This window comes from Perca fluviatilis, chromosome 1, assembly GCF_010015445.1.
Source record: "Perca fluviatilis chromosome 1, GENO_Pfluv_1.0, whole genome shotgun sequence".
Taxonomy (NCBI): Eukaryota; Metazoa; Chordata; class Actinopteri; order Perciformes; family Percidae; genus Perca; species Perca fluviatilis.
Window position 1 is genome coordinate 3,702,749 of NC_053112.1, and position 21,724 is coordinate 3,724,472.

General features: G+C 42.0%; 1 pseudogene; it reads left to right on the forward strand.

Moving 5' to 3' along the window:
- The first annotated feature begins 653 nt into the window (after window positions 1-653).
- Window positions 654-16,014, forward strand: LOC120560977 (annotated as a pseudogene).
- Window positions 16,015-21,724: the final 5,710 nt, after the last annotated feature.

Below are 21,724 nucleotides of genomic sequence, written 5' to 3' on the forward strand. Positions count from 1 at the left end.
TATGTGTGTTGTGTGTGTGTGTGTGTCTGTGTGTGTTGGTGTGTGGTGTGTGTATGTGTGTGTGTGGTGTGTGTGTGTGTGTGTGTGTGTGTTGTGTGTGTGTGTGTGTGTGTTGGTGTGTGGTGTGTGTGTATGTGTGTGTGGTGTGTGTGTGTGTGTGTGTGTGTGTGTGTGTGTATGTGTGTGTGTTGTGTGTGTGTGTGTTGGTGTGGGTGTGTGTGTGTATGTGTGCGTGCGTGTGTGCATGCGTGTGCGTGTGTGTGTGGTGTGTGTGGTGTGTGTGTGTGTGTGTGTGGTGTGTGTGTGTGTGTGATTTGATTTAGATTTCTTTTAATACTGATATGAGATTAACTTAGATAAATCATGAAGCATGTAATGAATGAGATTTTTATTTTTAATTGCTTGACAGTCCTATTTTTAAACTTTGAAATGGTTAAATCATGGGGGTGCTCGACAGCGTCCAATAAACTTTAATTACATAACTGAGTAAGCAAAAATCAAATCAAGACCTGGCCATATCCACAGAAACCTGAAACAGGATATTTAATCACAACAAATATCTGCCTATCTGTGATACCAAATTTGGTATGCTTACCACATTTAACTTTTGGGGTGTCATCACAAAATGATTTAATATAAAAGCTCCTCGTGGATACAGCGTGTGACAGAGAAGACCTGGGAGCTCCTGCTTGTGGCTATGTTCTCGTCAGCTTGAGATCATTTGAAACATTTATTGAGTTCATCTTGAATAGACACCTACTCTAAAAAACAAGAACCGGACCTTTTGAGAAGGACTGGTAATTACTGTTGACAGAGAGGTCAGGTAAGGACAACTTTTTTTATAAGCATTTAATACATGTGCAGAATGTCTCATTTATTGAACGTCTGCAGTAATTCATCCACAAATCTGGACAAAACCAAACAATAGGTTAGTATTTATTTGCAGCAATAACCTAGTGTGAAAAGGATTGAGTCACTTTGGGAGTCAAAGCCCACCTATAACGAAACGAAAACATGGTTTCAGTGTGGATAAGTTTCCTATACATCAAAATTTTAAGTGCTGCTTAAGATAGATGGATAGATATTTAGTGTCATTGCATATTTTTACACAACTGAACTTGGTTGGAGCACTCAGGTTTGCAGCTTACAAATCCATGATCAAATATAAAATATGCACACTTACACCCCCCCCCCCCCCCCCCCCCCCCCCTTCTTCCCTATAAAAAAAAAAAAAAAAAAAAAAAAAAAAAAAAAAAAAAAAAAAAAAAAAACAAAAAAAAAAAAATTTTATTACATGGACTTAAAAACTGGAAGATGGAACTTACTTTGTAATTATCTAACAGAAACCAGCCGCCACAATGAGTACGGACGCGGAGATGGCCACTTATGGCAAAGCTGCCATTTACCTTCGTAAGCCAGAAAGGGAGAGGATTGAGGCTCAGAGTGCACCATTTGATGCCAAAAGTGCCTGCTACGTGGCCGATGTCAAGGAGCTGTACTTGAAGGGGAAAATCGTCAAGAAAGATGGTGACAAAGTCACGGTCGAAACCCTGGAAACTAAGGAGGTTAGTATCATGAAATCAGAGTAGAGTCAACTGGGAGAATCAATATGATCAGTTCTCATTGTGATGAATGTCCTATTCCAGGAGAGAGTAGTGAAAGAAGCTGACGTCTATCCAATGAACCCTCCCAAGTATGACAAGATTGAGGACATGGCCATGATGACCCATCTCATAATGAGCCTCTGTGCTGTATAACCTCAAAGGCGTTATCCAGCATGGATGATCTACGATAAGACAATCTGAATAATGAGAAAAGAGAAGTATTGCAAATTGCAATACTTGTAGAAAACATAGAGTTAACTGTTGAATCTCTATGATCACTTTCAGACCTACTCTGGGTTGTTCTGTGCCACCGTGAACCCCTACAAGTGGCTCCCAGTGTACGACTCTGAATGTGTAAGTGCCTATAGAGGCAAGAAGCGTATGGAGGCTCCACCCCACATCTTCTCCGTCTCTGACAACGCTTTTCAGTTCATGCAAACTGGTAAGTCATTACCAGAACAATTTATCAGTACATGAAGTTTCTGTTGCAGTAAATCATAGTCAATTATTTTGTTTTTGCTTTAACAGATAGGGAGAACCAGTCTGTCTTGATCACGTGAGTTTGTTACATTTACATTTGTAGACTTTGTTCAACAATGTTAAATATCTTGATCCAACCGTATACCTCTGTGTCTATACCTAGTGGAGAATCTGGTGCTGGGAAGACTGTTAACACCAAGCGTGTCATCCAGTACTTTGCAACAATCGCAGTTGGTGGACCGAAGAAGGACGACTCAAAGGTATGTTACTGTATGATTACAATTCAGGGTTCTTTCTCTATTGAATATAGTGAAAAAATGAAGTCATTTCTTGACAGTAATTCTAAACCTGGATTATAGGGGTCACTGGAGGATCAGATTATTGCAGCCAATCCCCTCCTAGAAGCCTACGGTAACGCCAAAACTATTAGGAATGACAACTCTTCTCGTTTTGTAAGTATGGAACAATGTCTACACATGAGAGAGGTCTTGTTACAGATTGCCAATGTGGAGGGACAATACAAAAATCCTTTGATCCAAACAGGGTAAATTCATCAGAATCCATTTCGGCGCAACTGGCAAACTGGCAAGTGCCGATATTGAGACATGTAAGTAATAATACTCATAGTACATGCAAACGACTGGAATTGAGAATTGGCCAGGCTGTGATTTATGAACAATATTTGTAGATCTGCTGGAGAAGTCAAGAGTGACATACCAGCTTTCTGATGAAAGAGGCTACCACATCTTCTTCCAGATGATGACCGGCCACATACCTGAGCTGATTGGTAAGCACATTGGTGTTGCACATTGTTTAACCTCTTTTTATATGGAACAAATGTTCTGACATTTTCACTCTTATTTGGATCTCCAGATTTGGCACTCATCTCAACCAACCCCTACGACTTCCCCATGTGTAGCATGGGTCAGATCACTGTGGCTAGCATTGATGACAAAGTTGAGCTGGAGGCCACTGATGTGAGTGATCTTCACTTCAAAATATAATTATTTTTTTGTTGCATTAAATCCAATTGATCCGAAAACCGCCACAGGCCAATCGTGGCTTAGCAACCGTAACTAGGCACAGGAGGTCTGTCAACTTTCGAGCAAGGGAAACATGCCGAAGCGTTGTGCGTATTTGTGCAAATGTGATACCCAGTATCCTAAAAGTTTGGACAGGGTGGTGGATTTTTTTCCATTCCAAAACCTAACACGCTAATGTGAGCTAGCTAGCTAACTCAGCACAGCATTGCTTGGAAATAATGACGGTTCTTTGTTCATAATGCATATATTTGAACGTAAAATAACATGATTAAAGGCAAGACGGAGGCTCACTGACGTACTTTAAGATATATTTCAGCATTTTGTTAATCGCTAAAAATATAAGCAGGAGAATGTTATTGCAAAGTGGTCAGGCTAATGCCTTGTGTTTATTCCAGAACACTTACGGATAAGTTGTTTGATTTATAATTATTAGATCATTTTCAAATTTCACTTACCCTGCTGTGCATAAACAAGGCTGTTCCTCAATTTGTGTGTTTACCATTTGAATGGTCAGCGTATGAGGTGGCTGCTGCTTGCACTGGGACCTATAGGCTTTAGCTTAAATTTGGATGAAATTATTCTCTAATCGGTTGCATATTATGTCGTGGATATATCCCTCGAATGCATACTGCAGTCCCTTTTGTCTTGCTCTCTCAGATATTTCACCTGTTCACCAAAAATGACTAATTATCTCCTTGGGAATGTGTGACACCAGTGCATACATACTGAAATAGATGTGCCAGGCAAGAAAGCTTGTCAGGCGTAGCAACAGTAACTAAGGAGGGCGGGGCTTAGTGAAGAGTCAGTTGCATTTTCCTAAAGTGAATATGTTTTTTGTCGACCTGTTTTGAACTCAGAACGCTATTGATATCTTGGGCTTCACTCATGACGAGAAAATGGCCATCTACAAGATGACTGGTGCTGTGCTCCACCATGGTAACATGAAGTTCAAGCAGAAGCAGCGTGAGGAGCAGGCTGAGCCTGATGGCACAGAGGGTGAGTGTTTAATGTCAGCTCAAAGTGAATAGCTTGGGAACAACAGTAATGAGGTTCTTAATCACACTGGTGTCGGTTTATATCATATGGAAATCTCTGAACTATTTTTCAGAGGCTGACAAGGTTGCTTACTTGCTGGGTCTGAACTCCGCTGACATGCTCAAAGCTCTGTGCTTTCCCAGAGTGAAGGTCGGAAATGAGTATGTCACCAAGGGACAGACTGTACCTCAGGTAAATATGAATTACCAATATCCTACAATTTAAATAAGTCTAGGACCGTCTTAAATGTAATTTTTTATTATTAGATCTTTTGTATTATTTACCTCACTAGTGAGGTGCCCATTCAGGCGGATTGCTTGGCCTGTGGTAGTGGTGCTTGTAGCTTTCTCGAGAATCCCTCATACGATCAATTTAATGCTCACACTGCGCTTCCTTGGGTCCTGAGCAATACACCTGCCATGACATAGTTGCGTCACATACCCAAACCACGACTTCTCATGGTCAGAAACACTTTTGAAATACACTGGTTCAGGGGGGGAAATATCAAGAGCAAACTTTACCATTGCCTTTAGTCCCAAGGTAAAAGAGCCACAAACAGCTATAGAAATGTATTATGATGGTCACATATGAAAAACATAGGATATGTTTCAATCCTAAATCATTGTACCAATAAATAACTTAAAAATGGGCAACTCAACTGCAGTTCTGACTTACTGTGTCCTACTTCAGAGGAAAACGTACTGCTACATTTCCCTGACAGAGAAATGTTACTGGTTACATTGCAGATTAAGATTTTTCCTCACAAAATTATTCAACATTACTCTATGCAGCATGATTTTGTAAGTATGTAAGTACATTCTGCTGATAATTCCTGTCTTTTACTCTTCACTTTAAGTAGACATCGGAATGCAGGGCGTTTTGACTAGGCCTATTTCTAACACTGCCAACACATTGCCAGTTAGAGAAAGGCTGAGAAGTAAAGGATACTGTTTTTGTTAGTCAGAGTGATTAGTTGTTGCGTTAACGCTGCTTTCCTTGGTAAAATCATTCCACTATGTCAAGTAATCCCATCCGCTCTGTGCAAATGTCAGTGACAGGGTACCGGCCATTCTTATTATACATCCATGGTACAATACTAATGATTTTTACAAAAGTGTTAAATCACATCCTTGTTTTTATTCAGGTGATGAACTCAGTGACAGCCCTGGCCAAGGCTATCTATGAGAGGATGTTCTTGTGGATGGTCGTTCGTATTAACGAGATGTTGGACACTAAACAAGCACGACAGTTCTACATCGGTGTCCTGGACATTGCTGGTTTTGAAATCTTTGATGTAAGCTTCATTTCCAACAATTGAGAAGCTGATACTTTTCATGACAGAAATCATTCCTTGCGCCAGAGATTATACTGGTTAATTGTCCCCTCACAGTTCAACACCTTGGAACAGCTGTGCATCAACTTCACCAATGAGAAACTGCAACAGTTTTTCAACCACACCATGTTTGTCCTGGAGCAAGAGGAGTACAAGAAGGAGGGTATTATCTGGGAGTTCATTGACTTTGGCATGGACTTGGCTGCCTGCATTGAGCTCATTGAAAAGGTAATAATTTGGTGATTATATATAATTTTTCTTAATTTGAATAAATGTATCACCCTTGTGTTGTCTTTCGGGTCCCGGTGACCCGAAGGACAAAACAAGGGTTAATACAGCACCTTAGTGCTTTTTTGTACAGCATTTTGGTCAGCTTAAGCTGTGTTTAAATGTGCTCTGGAAATAAACTTTACTTACTTACTTTACAAGAGACAAGGTTTAGAGAGCAATTCTCAACAAAGTAAATGGAAGTACATAAGCCTTGTGTTGTCCTTCGGGTCACTGGGACCCGAAGGACTGCACAAGGGTTTAAAGAAGTGCTATGCAGTTTTGGCCATTTCTTCGCTGTTTTCCCTCTTTTTGCTCACAGGTTTCTCTATAGAGCTCCCCTTACAGCCTCGGAATAGATATTTGGCAGCTCCTATGTTTACTCATGTCGGACTCCTCGCTCGGTCAGTCTGCCGTTTCCTCTTTCTCTGTTCCTCCGACAATGCTTTCCTAGCTTTCTGCTTCTTTTTTGCCGGCTCAGCCATGACGATAGTGTGAAAAACTCCATCGCTGCCTTGTTAGCCGGTTCATGAACGGGCGTATGTGTGCAGTGCCGTGAAGCAATTCGTTACATCGCGAGACCTGATATCACGCGATACTTCCTGACGCTGATGCCGGCGGCTCGCTGGCCGAAAGTTGCAAGGGTGGTTTTTCCGCTCACAGGCGCTAGGGGTAAGCGAGATGACCACCATTCAACTCGAAATAAGTCATATAACCATTCCAATGGCTCCGAAGCTGTTCAGTTAAGGTAAATTAAGCTAAAAAAGATACATATTTCCCCTTTAATTACATACTTCTTCCCACTTTTTTCAAGCCCATGGGCATCTTCTCCATCCTTGAAGAGGAGTGCATGTTCCCCAAGGCCTCAGACACATCCTTCAAGAACAAGCTGTATGACCAGCATCTTGGAAAAACCAAAGCATTTGAGAAGCCTAAGCCCCCCAAGAAAGGCAAGATTGAGGCCCACTTCTCCCTGGTGCACTACGCTGGTACCGTGGACTACAATATCGCTGGCTGGCTGGACAAGAACAAGGATCCACTGAATGACTCCGTCTGTCAGCTGTACCAGAAATCCCCAGTGAAACTGCTGGCTCTCTGCTTCCCTCCTGTCATTGAGGGTATGATAGGAACTACAGTAAACTAAAACATGTTTTTAGGCTATACTGTATATGTTTAAGTAACTGTAGCAGGTGTTAATGTACATTTTATTTGTCATCCTAACGAAACATGTCTAATTCAAAATATCAACAGATGCTACCAAGAAGGGAGGCAAGAAGAAGGGTGGTTCTATGCAGACTGTGTCTTCACAGTTTAGGGTAATGTTGCAAATGTATCTTATATATGTATATATATATAGCTGAGTTTATGTTCAAACCCAAACCTTTAAAGAAAAATTGGGGAATCACAGTTGATGACAAATTTGACACAGGAGACCCATCCTCATTTTTTTTGTGCTGCCCTGATTCCCAATGAGTCAAAGACTCCAGGTACATAGACAACATCATCTCAACACATTATTTCAAAGTGTTGTTTTTTTTTATATGGTTTCTTCTTTTTGTGCTGCTTTAACTAACTAAGTCTGTTTATTCAAAGAAGTCATTAAGAAATGTATTTTTCCAGGTCTGATGGAGAACTTCCTGGTCATCCACCAGCTCAGGTGTAACGGTGTGCTGGAGGGTATCAGAATCTGCAGAAAAGGTTTCCCCAGCCGAATCCTTTATGCTGACTTCAAGCAGAGGTATTAATGGATATTTTACTATAATTTTGATAAAGATTATTAGAAGAAAATGCTCACACTGACCATTAACTGTCATGAAAAAGGTACAAGGTGCTGAATGCCAGTGTCATCCCCGAGGGCCAGTTCATTGACAACAAGAAGGCTTCAGAGAAGCTGCTTGGGTCAATTGATATTCCACATGATGAGTACAAATTCGGACACACAAAGGTAAACACCTTGCTCTCTTATTTTACTGTAGATTAATGACCAAAGTGGTTAGGGGGTGGAGGATGGGTCAAACACAGGGCTTTCACCCAGGAGACCGGGGTTCGCGTCCCGCTTGTCATGCTTGCTATAGTCGTTTTTTTCTTACTGTACGCCCACCACGTCCCTTTCCTAAACCCAACTGTCCCGTTCTTCCCGCGTGTCACCGAACTGTAAGCCCACCCACGACCTTTTCCTTAACATAACTGTTTCAAAATGGACGGCAATAGTCCCGACCAAGCGTGTTTACTTAAAGCGCTAAAGGAGACTTTTAGCGTCAATAAGAACGACAAAGGCACCTGACCAAGCGTCCATATTTTACGAGATGTGTGTGAGATAGAGGCAGAGCAGCCTGCATGTGGCCATTATCAAAAGACCTTCACCTTAGAAGCCCTGGACCACGTGGGGTTGGTGAAAATGTTTTTTGTGTTTGTTTTACAGGCTGTGAAGTATTCACTATTCATCCTACATTCATTTTTATTTTGTGTTTGATCAGGTGTTCTTCAAGGCCGGTCTGCTGGGTGTCCTTGAGGAGATGAGAGATGAAAAACTGTCATCTCTGGTCACCATGACCCAGGCTTTGGCCCGTGGTTATGTCATGAGAAAGGAGTTTGTGAAAATGACGGAGAGGAGGCATGTTGAAAACAGCTCATTCTGAATCATGGTATTAAAAATCACTAACAACATTGTTTACAACAGCTACTTCTTGTCCGCAGGGAAGCCATTTATACCATCCAGTACAATATCCGCTCATTCATGAATGTCAAACACTGGCCATGGATGAAGGTGTACTACAAGATCAAACCTCTGCTGAAGACTGCTGAAACTGAGAAGGAGCTGGCAAATATGAAGGAGAACTATGACAAGATGAAAACTGACTTGGCTGCTGCCCTGGCCAAGAAGAAGGATCTGGAGCAGAAGATGGTGTCCCTTCTGCAGGAGAAGAATGATCTGCTGCTGCAAGTGTCATCTGTAAGTACACATCAACAGAAAATTGTGCTTTTAATGTTTTTCAAAGTTGATGTGCTAACATCTATCTTTATAAAATTAACTAGGAATCAGACAATCTGAATGATGCTGAAGAGAGATGTGAGGGACTTATCAAGAGTAAGATTCAGATGGAGGCCAAACTCAAAGAGACAACTGAGAGACTGGAGGATGAAGAGGAAATCAATGCTGAGCTCACAGCAAAGAAGAGAAAGCTGGAGGATGAATGCTCTGAGCTCAAGAAGGATATTGATGACCTGGAGCTTACCTTGGCCAAAGTGGAAAAAGAGAAACATGCCACAGAGAACAAGGTTTGTGTATAATAGTTTTCCCGCTAAATACATTCTGGAGGGGAGACCGGCGCGACGAATTATTGCGGGCACGCTTCAGAATTTTACTTTTTCATTAAGTCCCAATTTCCCGACTCTGCAGAGCTGAGGTTGAGGGTGAGCGACTGGTGAAACAGTGAAAGGACGTCAATCAATCGCAAAGTCATGACAACCAAACAACAGCACAAGTACAGCATTTTCACCTCATGCAGAGTGATAAACAGGGACAAAAGCCTTGACGACTAATTCTCATGGAAGTCACGCCAGGTCCCGTGGAATAGAACAGCCACAGTGGCTTAGAAAATACCGTTACGGTGACTGAATATATTAAATTTACTGTTTCTCTGACCCCCGATGAGAAAAGAAGTGTGTGCACCCTGCAGTCCATCTGCCACACCCCTGCTGCAGGAGATGTATTCACTTACTGTTTCAAACTTTTCCAGGTTATGTTAAAAATGTGATGCGATATGGGCACTGCTAAATGTGTTATTTATCTGGAATTGTTCATTAGCTGTGGTTGATATATGTCAAACTGAATGGGCTCACAGTAGTAAACATGTTATTCTCACCCAAAGACTCGTTCTTCGAGAGAAAGAACACAACATAATGGAATGGAATGGGAAGGCATTTCCTTTACTATTTTTCATTGCTGTTACAGGCTGGTAGCGTAGATACTAGTGCACCCTCACTAATTTTCAACCCTAACGTTAACCCTTCCCCCACCTGCCCATTGAAACAGAATCCAGAGGAAAAACTGTAATAATCTGTCCAGCATATCAAGTAAGATTAAAATGATGACAGTTTAAAGACAAGATTTTTCTTGCACATTTAGGTGAAGAACCTGACTGAGGAGATGGCCTCTCAGGATGAGAGCATTGCTAAGCTGACCAAGGAAAAGAAAGCCCTTCAGGAGGCTCATCAGCAGACTCTTGATGACCTGCAGGCAGAGGAAGACAAAGTCAACACTCTGACCAAGGCCAAGACCAAGCTTGAGCAGCAAGTGGATGATGTAAGTTCACAAAGTCTCTTGGATTGGCAAAGCAGGATTCTTGAATTTGATGATTAAAAATGAATCGTATTTTTCAGCTTGAGGGTTCTCTGGAGCAAGAGAAGAAGCTCCGTATGGACCTTGAGAGATCCAAGAGAAAGCTTGAGGGTGATCTAAAACTGGCCCAGGAATCCATCATGGATCTCGAGAATGAGAAGCAGCAGTCGGACGAGAAAATTAAAAAGTAACAGTTATTGAATTTGTACACAAGAATCATTCTTATAAAATTTGTGGTCAACTGCATGAACTCTATGTACTTCATCTAAACTTCTCACAGGAAGGACTTTGAAATCAGTCAGCTCCTTAGCAAAGTTGAAGATGAGCAGTCACTTGGTGCTCAGCTTCAGAAGAAGATCAAGGAGCTCCAGGTGACATATGGTTTTAAAGAAATTTCCAATTTTGTGTATTAAAAGTGAAAGTTTACTGAAAGAAATGATATCTACATTGAACAGGCTCGTATTGAGGAACTGGAGGAGGAGATTGAGGCTGAGCGTGCTGCTCGTGCCAAGGTTGAGAAGCAGAGAGCTGACCTCTCCAGGGAACTTGAGGAGATCAGTGAGAGGCTGGAGGAGGCTGGTGGGGCCACTGCTTCTCAGATTGAGATGAGCAAGAAGCGTGAAGCCGAGTTCCAGAAGCTCCGTCGTGATCTTGAGGAGTCCACTCTGCAGCATGAAGCCACTGCTGCTGCTCTTCGCAAGAAGCAGGCTGACAGCGTCGCTGAGCTGGGAGAGCAGATCGACAACCTCCAGCGTGTAAAGCAGAAGCTTGAGAAGGAAAAGAGTGAATACAAGATGGAGATTGATGACCTCTCCAGCAACATGGAGAATGTTGCTAAAGCAAAGGTACACAATGCATTAGGCTACATGCTTTGTTAATACCCAAATCAGTGTAGTAAAAAATCTGATCACTGATCTCATCTGTATTTACTCATTAGGGAAATCTTGAAAAGATGTGCCGTACTCTAGAGGACCAACTCAGCGAACTGAAGACCAAGAATGATGAAAATGTCCGTCAAATCAATGACACAAGTGCACAGAGAGCACGTCTCCTGACAGAAAATGGTACCTACAGTACAAGCTGTCAGTTAATGATCTGTTGTGTATGTTATTGAGAAATGTGACACAAACTAATGCATCGTGGCATCTTTCACACAAGGTGAGTTCTGCCGTCAAGTTGAAGAGAAAGAAGCTCTTGTCTCCCAGCTGACCAGAGGCAAACAGGCATTCACACAGCAGATTGAGGAGCTGAAAAGACATGTTGAAGAGGAGGTTAAGGTAAGAAACATTTAAGTAAGTGTGCATTGGTATTATTAGTTTGGGATTCAGGAATTTTGTAAATTCAATCATATGTCTTACACCAGGCCAAGAATGCTCTTGCCCATGGACTGCAATCAGCCCGCCATGACTGTGATCTGCTGAGGGAGCAGTTTGAGGAGGAGCAAGAGGCCAAGGCTGAGCTGCAGCGTGGGATGTCCAAGGCCAACAGTGAGGTGGCTCAGTGGAGATCCAAGTATGAAACTGATGCCATCCAGCGCACTGAGGAGCTTGAGGAATCCAAGTGAGTAACATTCAAACAATTCAATGGCCAGTGTATCATTTTAGCACAACTCAACTTTGGAGCAAACATTTTACAGCTCTGCCTTCATATGTTCATCTAGATCTTTAAAAACTAGCTATTAATAACAACACTAGGCTGATTATAAATTGCCCATCCCCCTTTCCAAAACAAATAAATATTCGCTACTCTTAGAATATTAAGGCTTCAAACAAACAACAATGCAACACTGAAAATACAAGAACTCACGCTGCAGATTATTGTTACTAAGGCTTTAAGTCACTTCATAGTAGAAACTAATCTTACCTTATCCAACAGGAAAAAGCTGGCTCAGCGTCTTCAGGAGGCTGAGGAGCAGATTGAGGCGGTGAATTCCAAGTGTGCTTCTCTGGAGAAAACCAAACAGAGGCTCCAGAGTGAGGTGGAGGACCTCATGATTGATGTGGAGAGGGCCAATGGGCTGGCTGCCAACCTGGACAAGAAGCAGAGGAACTTTGACAAGGTAGCATTGTTAAAGTTTTTTTTCTGGGATTTGGGGTGTTATTGTGTTATTTTGTGTCTCTGGTGCTTCCACACACATACAAACTTAGGGAAAACCCATCCATGGTGTTCTGAGTGAGATACAGTTTCTGAATGTGTCCTGCCTTCAGTCTCCTGGTGAGCTGGTCAACATCTGCACGGCTTTCTACGGCACTAGCCGAGACGAAGGGGCTAGGGGGCTAACCATTAGCATGCTAGCTCGTTCTCAATGGCAAAACACTGCTACAACACAAATTCACCCTAATCTACAAAATAAATTGTATAGAACTACTTACACGTCCCTGCTCTGCAGGTATTCCACGCAAAGTTGGAAGTGGGCCCTCATTATGAAGAAGTCTCCCGGCTAATCCTGCCTTGTAGAGGCCGAAGTTGGAGAAACCGCTAGCTAGCTCATGTAGTCCTTACCTAGCTGCTGAGCATGTACAACTGACAACAAAGATGTTACAGCAGTGAGATGTCTCACTCTGTAGCTGAAACAGAGACCTGAACACAGGGTGAAAAGAGGAGCTGCAGCAATGTGCAGTACAACAAAAATATGGTGTTTTTTTTTAATTAAACCATGTAAACCTATTCTGGTATAACCGCAAAATACAATTATGAACCTGAAAATGAGCTTAATATGGGAACTTTAACTTTTGTGTTGCCAAGCCACACAAACAATGAAAGATATATTTATTTTTCCTCATATCGCCACATAACCAATGGTGTTATTCAGGTGTTGGCAGAGTGGAAACAGAAGTACGAGGAGGGTCAGGCAGAGCTCGAGGGAGCACAGAAGGAGACTCGTTCTCTCAGCACTGAGCTGTTCAAGATGAAGAACTCTTATGAGGAATCTCTGGATCAGCTGGAGACTTTGAAGCGTGAAAACAAGAACCTTCAACGTGAGTTTGACATTATGCAACAGTTACATTGTATTCAACACATGTATTTCTTACATTGTATTCAACATGTTGGAATAAAGTCTTTATATTTTACATTGTAAGGCTTAACAATATAAAACACATGTATCTCTATGCAGAGGAGATCTCAGATCTGACTGAACAGATTGGTGAGACGGGCAAGAGCATCCATGAGCTGGAGAAGTCCAAGAAGCAGGTGGAGACCGAAAAGTCTGAGATCCAGACAGCTCTTGAAGAGGCTGAGGTAAATTTTCTTCTAGGGACATCTACTGAAAAAAATCATGGAAAAATCTACTTTAATAAGGTTTGAAGGCAGAGATTAATGTGTAATTCTTTGATGTCATCAGGGGACGCTGGAACACGAAGAGTCTAAGATCCTGCGTGTCCAGCTGGAGCTCAACCAGATTAAGGGTGAGGTGGACAGGAAGCTGGCAGAGAAAGATGAGGAGATGGAGCAGATCAAGAGGAACAGCCAGAGGGTGATTGACTCCATGCAGAGCAATCTGGATTCTGAGGTCAGGAGCAGAAACGATGCCCTGAGAATCAAGAAGAAGATGGAGGGAGACCTGAATGAGATGGAGATTCAGCTGAGCCACTCCAATCGCCAGGCTGCTGAGTCCCAGAAGCAGCTGAGGAATGTGCAGGCGCAGCTGAAGGTATTGTTAGACACAGAATTGTTGCAACAGACAGTGCAGGTACATTTTGGCATTCATGTGAATATTGTCCTGATTTTTTTTTTCTCTAGGATGCACAACTACACCTTGATGATGCTGTCAGAGCACAGGAGGAGTTCAAGGAACAAGCTGCTATGGTGGATCGCAGAAACGGTCTGATGGTAGCTGAAATCGAGGAACTCAGAGCTGCTCTGGAACAGACCGAGAGAAGTCGCAAAACCGCCGAGCAGGAGCTGGTGGACGCCAGTGAGCGTGTTGGACTTCTGCACTCTCAGGTGAACAAGCCCAATCATTTCTTCAATAATTCAAAAATCTAATGACATTTTAAGTAACGTGAAAATCAGACATGTGATGACTAACGGGCCTAGATTGTATTTTACATTTAAGAACACAAGCCTTCTGAACTCCAAGAAGAAGCTTGAGTCTGACCTGGTCCAGGTCCAGGGTGAAGTGGATGACACTGTTCAGGAAGCAAGGAATGCAGAGGAGAAGGCAAAGAAGGCCATCACTGATGTAGGTTTACATTTGAATTGTTCTTACTTTCACTCCAATGTGTATTTTCAAGATTATTGTAATCAACATGTTATGCTGTCTCTTGTATAGGCTGCTATGATGGCTGAGGAGCTGAAGAAGGAGCAGGATACCAGCTCCCATCTGGAGAGGATGAAGAAGAACCTGGAGGTCACTGTTAAGGACCTGCAGCACCGCCTGGATGAGGCTGAGAACCTGGCCATGAAGGGTGGCAAGAAGCAGCTCCAGAAACTTGAGTCCAGGGTAAGAAAGAAAGAAAGAAAGAAAGAAAGAAAGAATTTGCAGAGCTGAATTTATTAAAAAAAGATGTATTCTTATTGCCTTATTGTTCATTAAAGGTGCGTGAACTGGAGGCAGAGGTTGAGGCTGAGCAGAGACGTGGAGGAGATGCCATTAAAGGTGTCCGCAAATATGAGAGGAGGGTGAAGGAGCTCACCTATCAGGTACAGTCACGTTGATAGTTGTCATACAAATCAACTTAAAGGTCCCATGACATGGTGCTCTTTTGATGCTTTTATATAGACCTTAGTGGTCCCCTAATACTGTATCTGAAGTCTCTTTTATATAGACTTTAGTGGTCCCCTAATACTGTATCTGAAGTCTCTTTTATATAGACCTTAGTGGTCCCCTAATACTGTATCTAAAGTCTCTTTTATATAGACCTTAGTGGTCCCCTAATACTGTATCTGAAGTCTCTTTCCCAAAATTCAGCCTTGGTGCAGAATTACAGCCACTAGAGCCAGTCCCACAATGAGCTTTCCTTAGGATGTGCCATTTCTGTGTCTGTAGCTATTGAGGAGGAGAGAAGGGGGGCAAGGTGGAGGGTGGGGGTGTGGCCTTGACCAACTGCCACTTTGCTCGTTTGAAAGCCATGATGTCTCTCTCTCTCTCTCATGGGTGGGCCAAATTCTCTTTGCGGGCAAAGCAGAGAAAGGGGAGGTAACCTTGCTCCAGCAGCTGGATACCCAGGGCTCAGTTTACACCTATCACCATTTCTAGCCACTGGGGGACCATAGGCAGGCTGGGGGAACTCATATTAATGTTAAAAAAACAACTCATAAAGTGACATTTTCATGCCATGGGACCTTTAACATATTTATTACAAAAACATGTATTTACTCTAAATAAACTTTAACAGACTGAGGAGGACAAGAAAAACGTTGCCAGGCTGCAGGATCTAGTTGACAAGTTGCAGCTCAAAGTCAAGGCCTACAAGAGGCATGCCGAGGAGGCGGTAAGGGCAATATATACATTTACACAACACTGAAAGCTTGATACTGTGGCAGATTTATTTCAGTTGAAGATCACCTTTGGGCTTTTAGGAGATTAAAAATGTCAATCTCTATGTTTTTCAGGAGGAGCAGGCCAACACTCATCTGTCCAAGTGCAGGAAGGTGCAGCATGAGCTGGAGGAGGCTGAGGAGCGCGCTGACATCGCAGAGTCCCAGGTCAACAAGTTGAGAGCAAAGAGCCGTGACTCTGGCAAGGTAAACATACCAATAAAGATGTACATTCAAAATTTAATTTAAAAAAAGTTATGATTGACAGTTAGATTTGTTTGAAATAAAGTTGATTAAATGCTTTTTTATTTGTGCTTTTAGGGTAAAGAGGCAGCTGAATAAAGAAAACTGCCTGATCAGCTGTTTCTAAACATATAATATGATGTGAGATGTGCTGTAAAAATAAATGGTTTCCTTGTCACAGTTAAATTGCTGTCTGCCTGCTTCTTTTCCTTTACATTGTTTAAAATGACAAGTGTTAGACTGGGAAAGTGGCTTTCCAGTAAAAACAATGTATTAAGTAGTAATATATGACCCAGCTGACCAAGCTTTATCAACAAAAGTCCACAAATTTGATTTAAATGGTTGGCTACATGGCCTTAATAACTGGTATTAATCAGAAGTCCTCAACCAGGTAACAAATGCTTAAATCTACCTTCAAGTGACTTATTTAACCTTTTCCAATATACATTTTCTGGAAAGAACAACATTGGATGAATGCATCGCTTAATGAGCATACCCACCCAAATAAAATACTTAAAAAGCCATGGGGGCCACAGGCTAGTCAAAGGTACACAAATCAGATGGTGGAGATGCAGAGTCTTACCCTGAGACTGTGTCCACACTAACATTGCCATTTTTATTGGCTATAATATAATAGTGACATCTCAGGGTTTTTCATGGCTCAAATGTCATAAAATACTTAATTTACTGCATTATGATGCACTTTCAGGCTACAATTTTTGGTGAAAACACAACATTTTGGAGGCAAGTAACAATTCCAATTAAAGCTGCAAGCAGCGATGGACGGGCCCTCGCTCCTCTGTGCGTGTCGGGGTTACTTGCGGACACCGCTCCTTGCAACCGTGCATTTGCGCGGCACGCAGACACTGAAAATCATCACCAATGAAAAGGGAACTCCCTGCTGAGTTCAATGACACCTCACACAATAGTCTACATCAAACGGGTCATAAGTTATAAAAGGGGGGCGTGGCTATAGCATAGGGGGGGTCAAACCATGACCAATCAAAAAGAAACCAATTTCTACAAATTGTTGCCTGTTTCTTAAGTAGCTACTCACCCATTCCAATCCAACCCCTCTGATACCATATTTCTCTTTATGTAATAAAATGTCATGATTTATGGTGTCAAATGCTTTCTTTAGATCGATAACTATTCCCACTACATCAGGGGGGTCAAACTCATTTTCCCAGAGGGTCACTCTGGAAAAAGAGAATCACACCGAAGGCCAGACACGGAGAGTTTATTGACGTGCTTTTGTTACTGCATGTCACTTTTTTTTTACATTTTGGTAGCTTTTTTCCTAATTTTTTGTTCCAACTTTTTCTCAGACATTTGTCACCTTTTTGTAAATTTGTTGCTTTTTGTCGCATTTTTATTGACATGAAGCCCTACAAAAGTCATCAAAAGAGTTCCTTAGCCATCGTAGAATTTATTCAGAAAATCAAGCAAAACAAATACTTTTTTTCTCAGCCTGAATATGAAAACTCTCTCTCTACTTCTGGAGTCTCAGAGTCGGCAAATCTGATATATTCTGCTTTAAATGTCAGGTAATTGCAGTTTAAAAAACACTTTCCTGTGTTTTTGGTTTGACGCACAACTAGCCTGCCAAAACTTATTGTGAACCTAAATTTATATATGGGCCGGATCTAAATCTGCAAGGGGCCGGATTTGAGTTTGACACATGAACACTACATGTTCCTTTTTATCTAGGCAATTTGTGATTTCCTCAACTAATTCCATTAGTGCCAAAGTTGTTGATCTGTCTGTCCAGAATCCGTATTGACTGAACACCAGTAGCTAGTGTTTAGCTAGTGTTTCGATAAAATTGTCTTTTCAAGGATTTTGGAGAACTGGGGGAGTATAGAAACAGGCTGTAATTTGTGAAAAGGTGTCTATCTCCAGTTTTATATACTGGTATTACTTTTGCTATTTTCATTTTGTTTGGAAATTTACCAGATTGAAAAGACATGTTACAGATATGAGTTAGTGGCTCAGCAATTTCTTCCACAACTAGTTTTATTATAAGTCTGGAATGACATTCCACAGCACATTAGAACTTTAACGTCAATAACATCATTTAAATTAACATTTGCTCGCTATTTAATGGAGAGGTTTACCTGCGACCATAAAGTCAGCTTTATGGCTTTGCCCTGTTGCTCATTCTCCTGGTCTGTGTGTTTGTTACTGTTTCTGTCTAGGAGTTTTTGTTGTGTATGTGGTGTTTATGTTCTGCAGAGCAGGAACCTGCTGAAAATCAGTTTTACACTGAGTCAGGCCCGATTGTCTCTAATCTTTTCCTGTTTAATAAATAAAAAAACAAATAAAAAATAATCATAATCCACATTATTCCAATCTGTGGAACATTTGCTTTTACACTTTGTTTTTACAGTGTTTATTATTTCATTTCTTTCCACTGCTCTAAGGAAAATATAGGTTGGATAACTATTCCCCAGATCAGCATTTACCCCTTCTCTTATTTCTGTATTTTTTATTTTTTCTGCTAAATCTGGTCCCACATTAACAAAACAATTGTTAAAGTGCCCATATCATGAAAAAATCCCTTTTTCTGGGATTTGGGGTGTTATTTTGTGTCTCTGGTGCTTCCGCACACATACAAACTTTGAATAAACCCATCCATGGTGTTCTGAGTGAGATATGGTTTCTGAAGGTGTCCTGCCTTCAGTATCCTGGTGAGCTGGTCAACATCTGCACGGCTTTCTACGTCACTAGCCGAAACGAGCTGGCTAACGTTTGACCAGTGTCAGTCTGTCACTTTCTCCAATGTATAGACCAAGGGGAGCAGTGGGCGAAGATCTACAGGTGTGACTGATGTTAGGGGATTGTAGTGATGGAGTTTAATGTAACACAGCTGATCCATTAAAGAGCTCCAAGAGAGAGATACTTTCACTGCCACCTGTATTTCTGTCAGTCATTTGACTGAGGCAGAGGGTCACCATGCAGCTCAAACATGTTAAACAGGTGACTTAATGTCCATTGAATGTTGTTATGGTCATCAGATTTTTTTCAGTTGTAAAACAGATTTGACAGGATATTGGACAGCCCAGTCTCACGGCAGTTCGTGAAATGGTGATGTTACTTAATCTATTGATTCGTGTACAGGGACACGTTCATGTCGTTTTTTTGTGTTGCATGAGCATGAATTTTAAACTAATGTATTTAAATGGAAAGCATATTATGTGATAACAGCACGATTATGGTAGCAAGTAGTATTGAAAAGCGTCCCACAGAGACGGCGGCTGCAGCCCGGTGTCATGGCAGTTCGTGAAATGGTCACGTTCCCATTTCGTGGTGCCCACCACGAAATAAACGAGAAGATCGTGTCCCTGTACACGAATCAATAGATCAACGTGAGACCGGGTTGTATTGGAGGGTACAGATACACACTCCTCAGTATGTCTAAAGTGGTCATTTATAGACACTCTGGGGACAGTGTATTTAGATACTGTGACTCCATAGTCAGATTATTGAAAATGGATTTTCAGGGATAAATGTTGTACACACAGTCTTCAGTGTGTAGTGTACTGGTCAGGTGTATATACTGCAAGGACTGTATATGGATACTGTTGGGTTTTGTATTGATGTATGCAAATATATATTTTCACACCACTGTCATCATTACACTACATTACCATCCTTCATTTATATCATTATATTTACAGTAGTACCTAATTGTCTTGTTAGCTTTCAAGATATCTGTAACTTCACTCATGCTACGCTATTAATGGCTGGATATTTTCACAAATGGACATTTCCACCTCTCCTTTCAAAAATAACATTGTGCACACGTCAGCCGAAAAGCACCACCTGTGGTGGTTGTGTACCCAGAAGCTCAAGCCCATCATAGCCAATCATCAGAATCCCGCCAAAATAAAGCAACAACAGCAAAGAATCACTTCCTCTTTCTTTTCCTCACTTCCGTTGTCATACCTCCGTTTGTCTTGGCAAACGTATTAAACAAAGTTTTCCAAAAATTTCCACCTGGCCGGAGGGTTTTAGAAAGAATTGTTTTCAGAGGAGAATTCCCTCCGCTTATGCCTCAAATGAAGGGGACAACAAATGAAGGGAAATATCTTTAAGAATATCTTTTTAAAACATCAATATGTCTTTGTGAGTTTATCAAATCAATTAAATCATCTGCATAAACAGAAAACTTAAAAGAGATAAAGACACTGTACGGGGAAACACACACCATTCAACTTGATTTCCTTATGTGGAGCAAAGGCTTGAGAAAAGGACAATGAAAATAACATTCCTGAGAGAGAGCAGCCCTGCCTCACCCCCCTCTTGATGTTGAAGGGAGCACCCAGCCTGCCATTTATCTTAAGAACACTCACAATGCCACTGTAGAGAACCTGGATCATGGCTATAAAGCCAGGGTTGAACCCAAAAGCAGCCAGAGTCTGCCACAAGTACTGGTGTTCAACCCGGTCAAAAGCCTCCTGGTCTATGGAAATAAGACCAGTTTCAACAGCCAATGAACTAGAGAAGTCCAAAACATCACAAATTAAACTAATATTGTCACTTATGAGCCTGCCGGGGCACACAGTAGAGTCTGGTCAGGGTGGATAATGGACGCCATCACTTCCCTCAATCTAAGGGCCAGAGCTTTGGACAGGATTTTATAATCCCGTGCATAGCAGCAAGACCGGTCTCCAGTTCTTCAGCTCAAGTAGGTCTCCCTTCTTAGGTAGCAGGGTGATGACGGCCCTCCTGCAGCTCAGAGGAAGTCTACCTTTCAGGACTGTCGTTTAGCACCTCGAGCAGGTCCTGTCCTAAGATGGACCAAAAAGACTTAAAAAGTCCACAGGAAGGCCATCCATCCCCGGAGCTTTGCCGCTCTGCAAACTTCCCATAGCTGTGGTCAGCTCCTGCATAGTCAACTCTGCTGCCAGCTGGGAGTTATCCTCTGGGCTTACCTGAGGGAGACCACTGAAGAAGCTGCTGTACACATCTGGATTATCTGACCACTCACACTTAAAGAGGTCTCTGTAGAAACCGGCAGCAAACTTCCTGATCTCAGACAAGTCTGAGACGTCAGAGCCGCTACCCGTACGTAAAGAATGAATGATCTTCCTTTGTCCATTTTTCTTCTCCAGCCCAAAGAAGAACTTAGCTGGAGCATCCATCTGTGAGATGTTCATGAACCTTGACCTGACCAGAGCTCCTGTGCTGAAACGCTCAGCAGGTTGGCTATAGCCGACTGTTTAGACTTGAGGGAGACTAAATGCCCTCGATCTCCTGTAGAAGCTGCTAAAGACTGCAACTGTTCTACCTGTCTCTCCAGATCCTTCATTGACCGAGACAACTCCCCAGTGACATTACGAGTGAACTGCTGACAAAGTTGTTTTATCTGAACCTTGCCAAAGTCCCACCACTGCTGAATGCAGGTAAAAGCAGGCCTGCTCTCTCTGTGGGAAGACCAAAACAACTTAAAAGCAGACTTAAAAGCCTGGTCATTCAAAAGAACTGAGTTAAAATGCCAATAGGCGCTCTTTAAACGAACATTTGTTATAAAAACGGAGCAGGAGACAAGACAGTGATCAGAAAAACCCACAGGCTGAATAACACACCTTTTAAAGATATTAAAGTGGTGTTTAAAACAATAGAGGCGATCTAATCTAGCCAGGGATAAATCATTGTCTCTTGAGTGACTCCAGGTGTATTGCCTATGGTCACTATTAAAACCCCTCCACAGGTCAGACAGCTCAGGTGTGTCCACTAGCTGTCTGATCCTGTGGGACGATGCAGGATGAGGTTCAGGATGATTCCTATCTAGGGTTGGATCCACCGTACAGTTAAAATCCCTCCCCAAAAAACATATAATCATCCCCACAAGCTTCAATGGCATCAGATAAAATGTTTAAAAATGCTACCC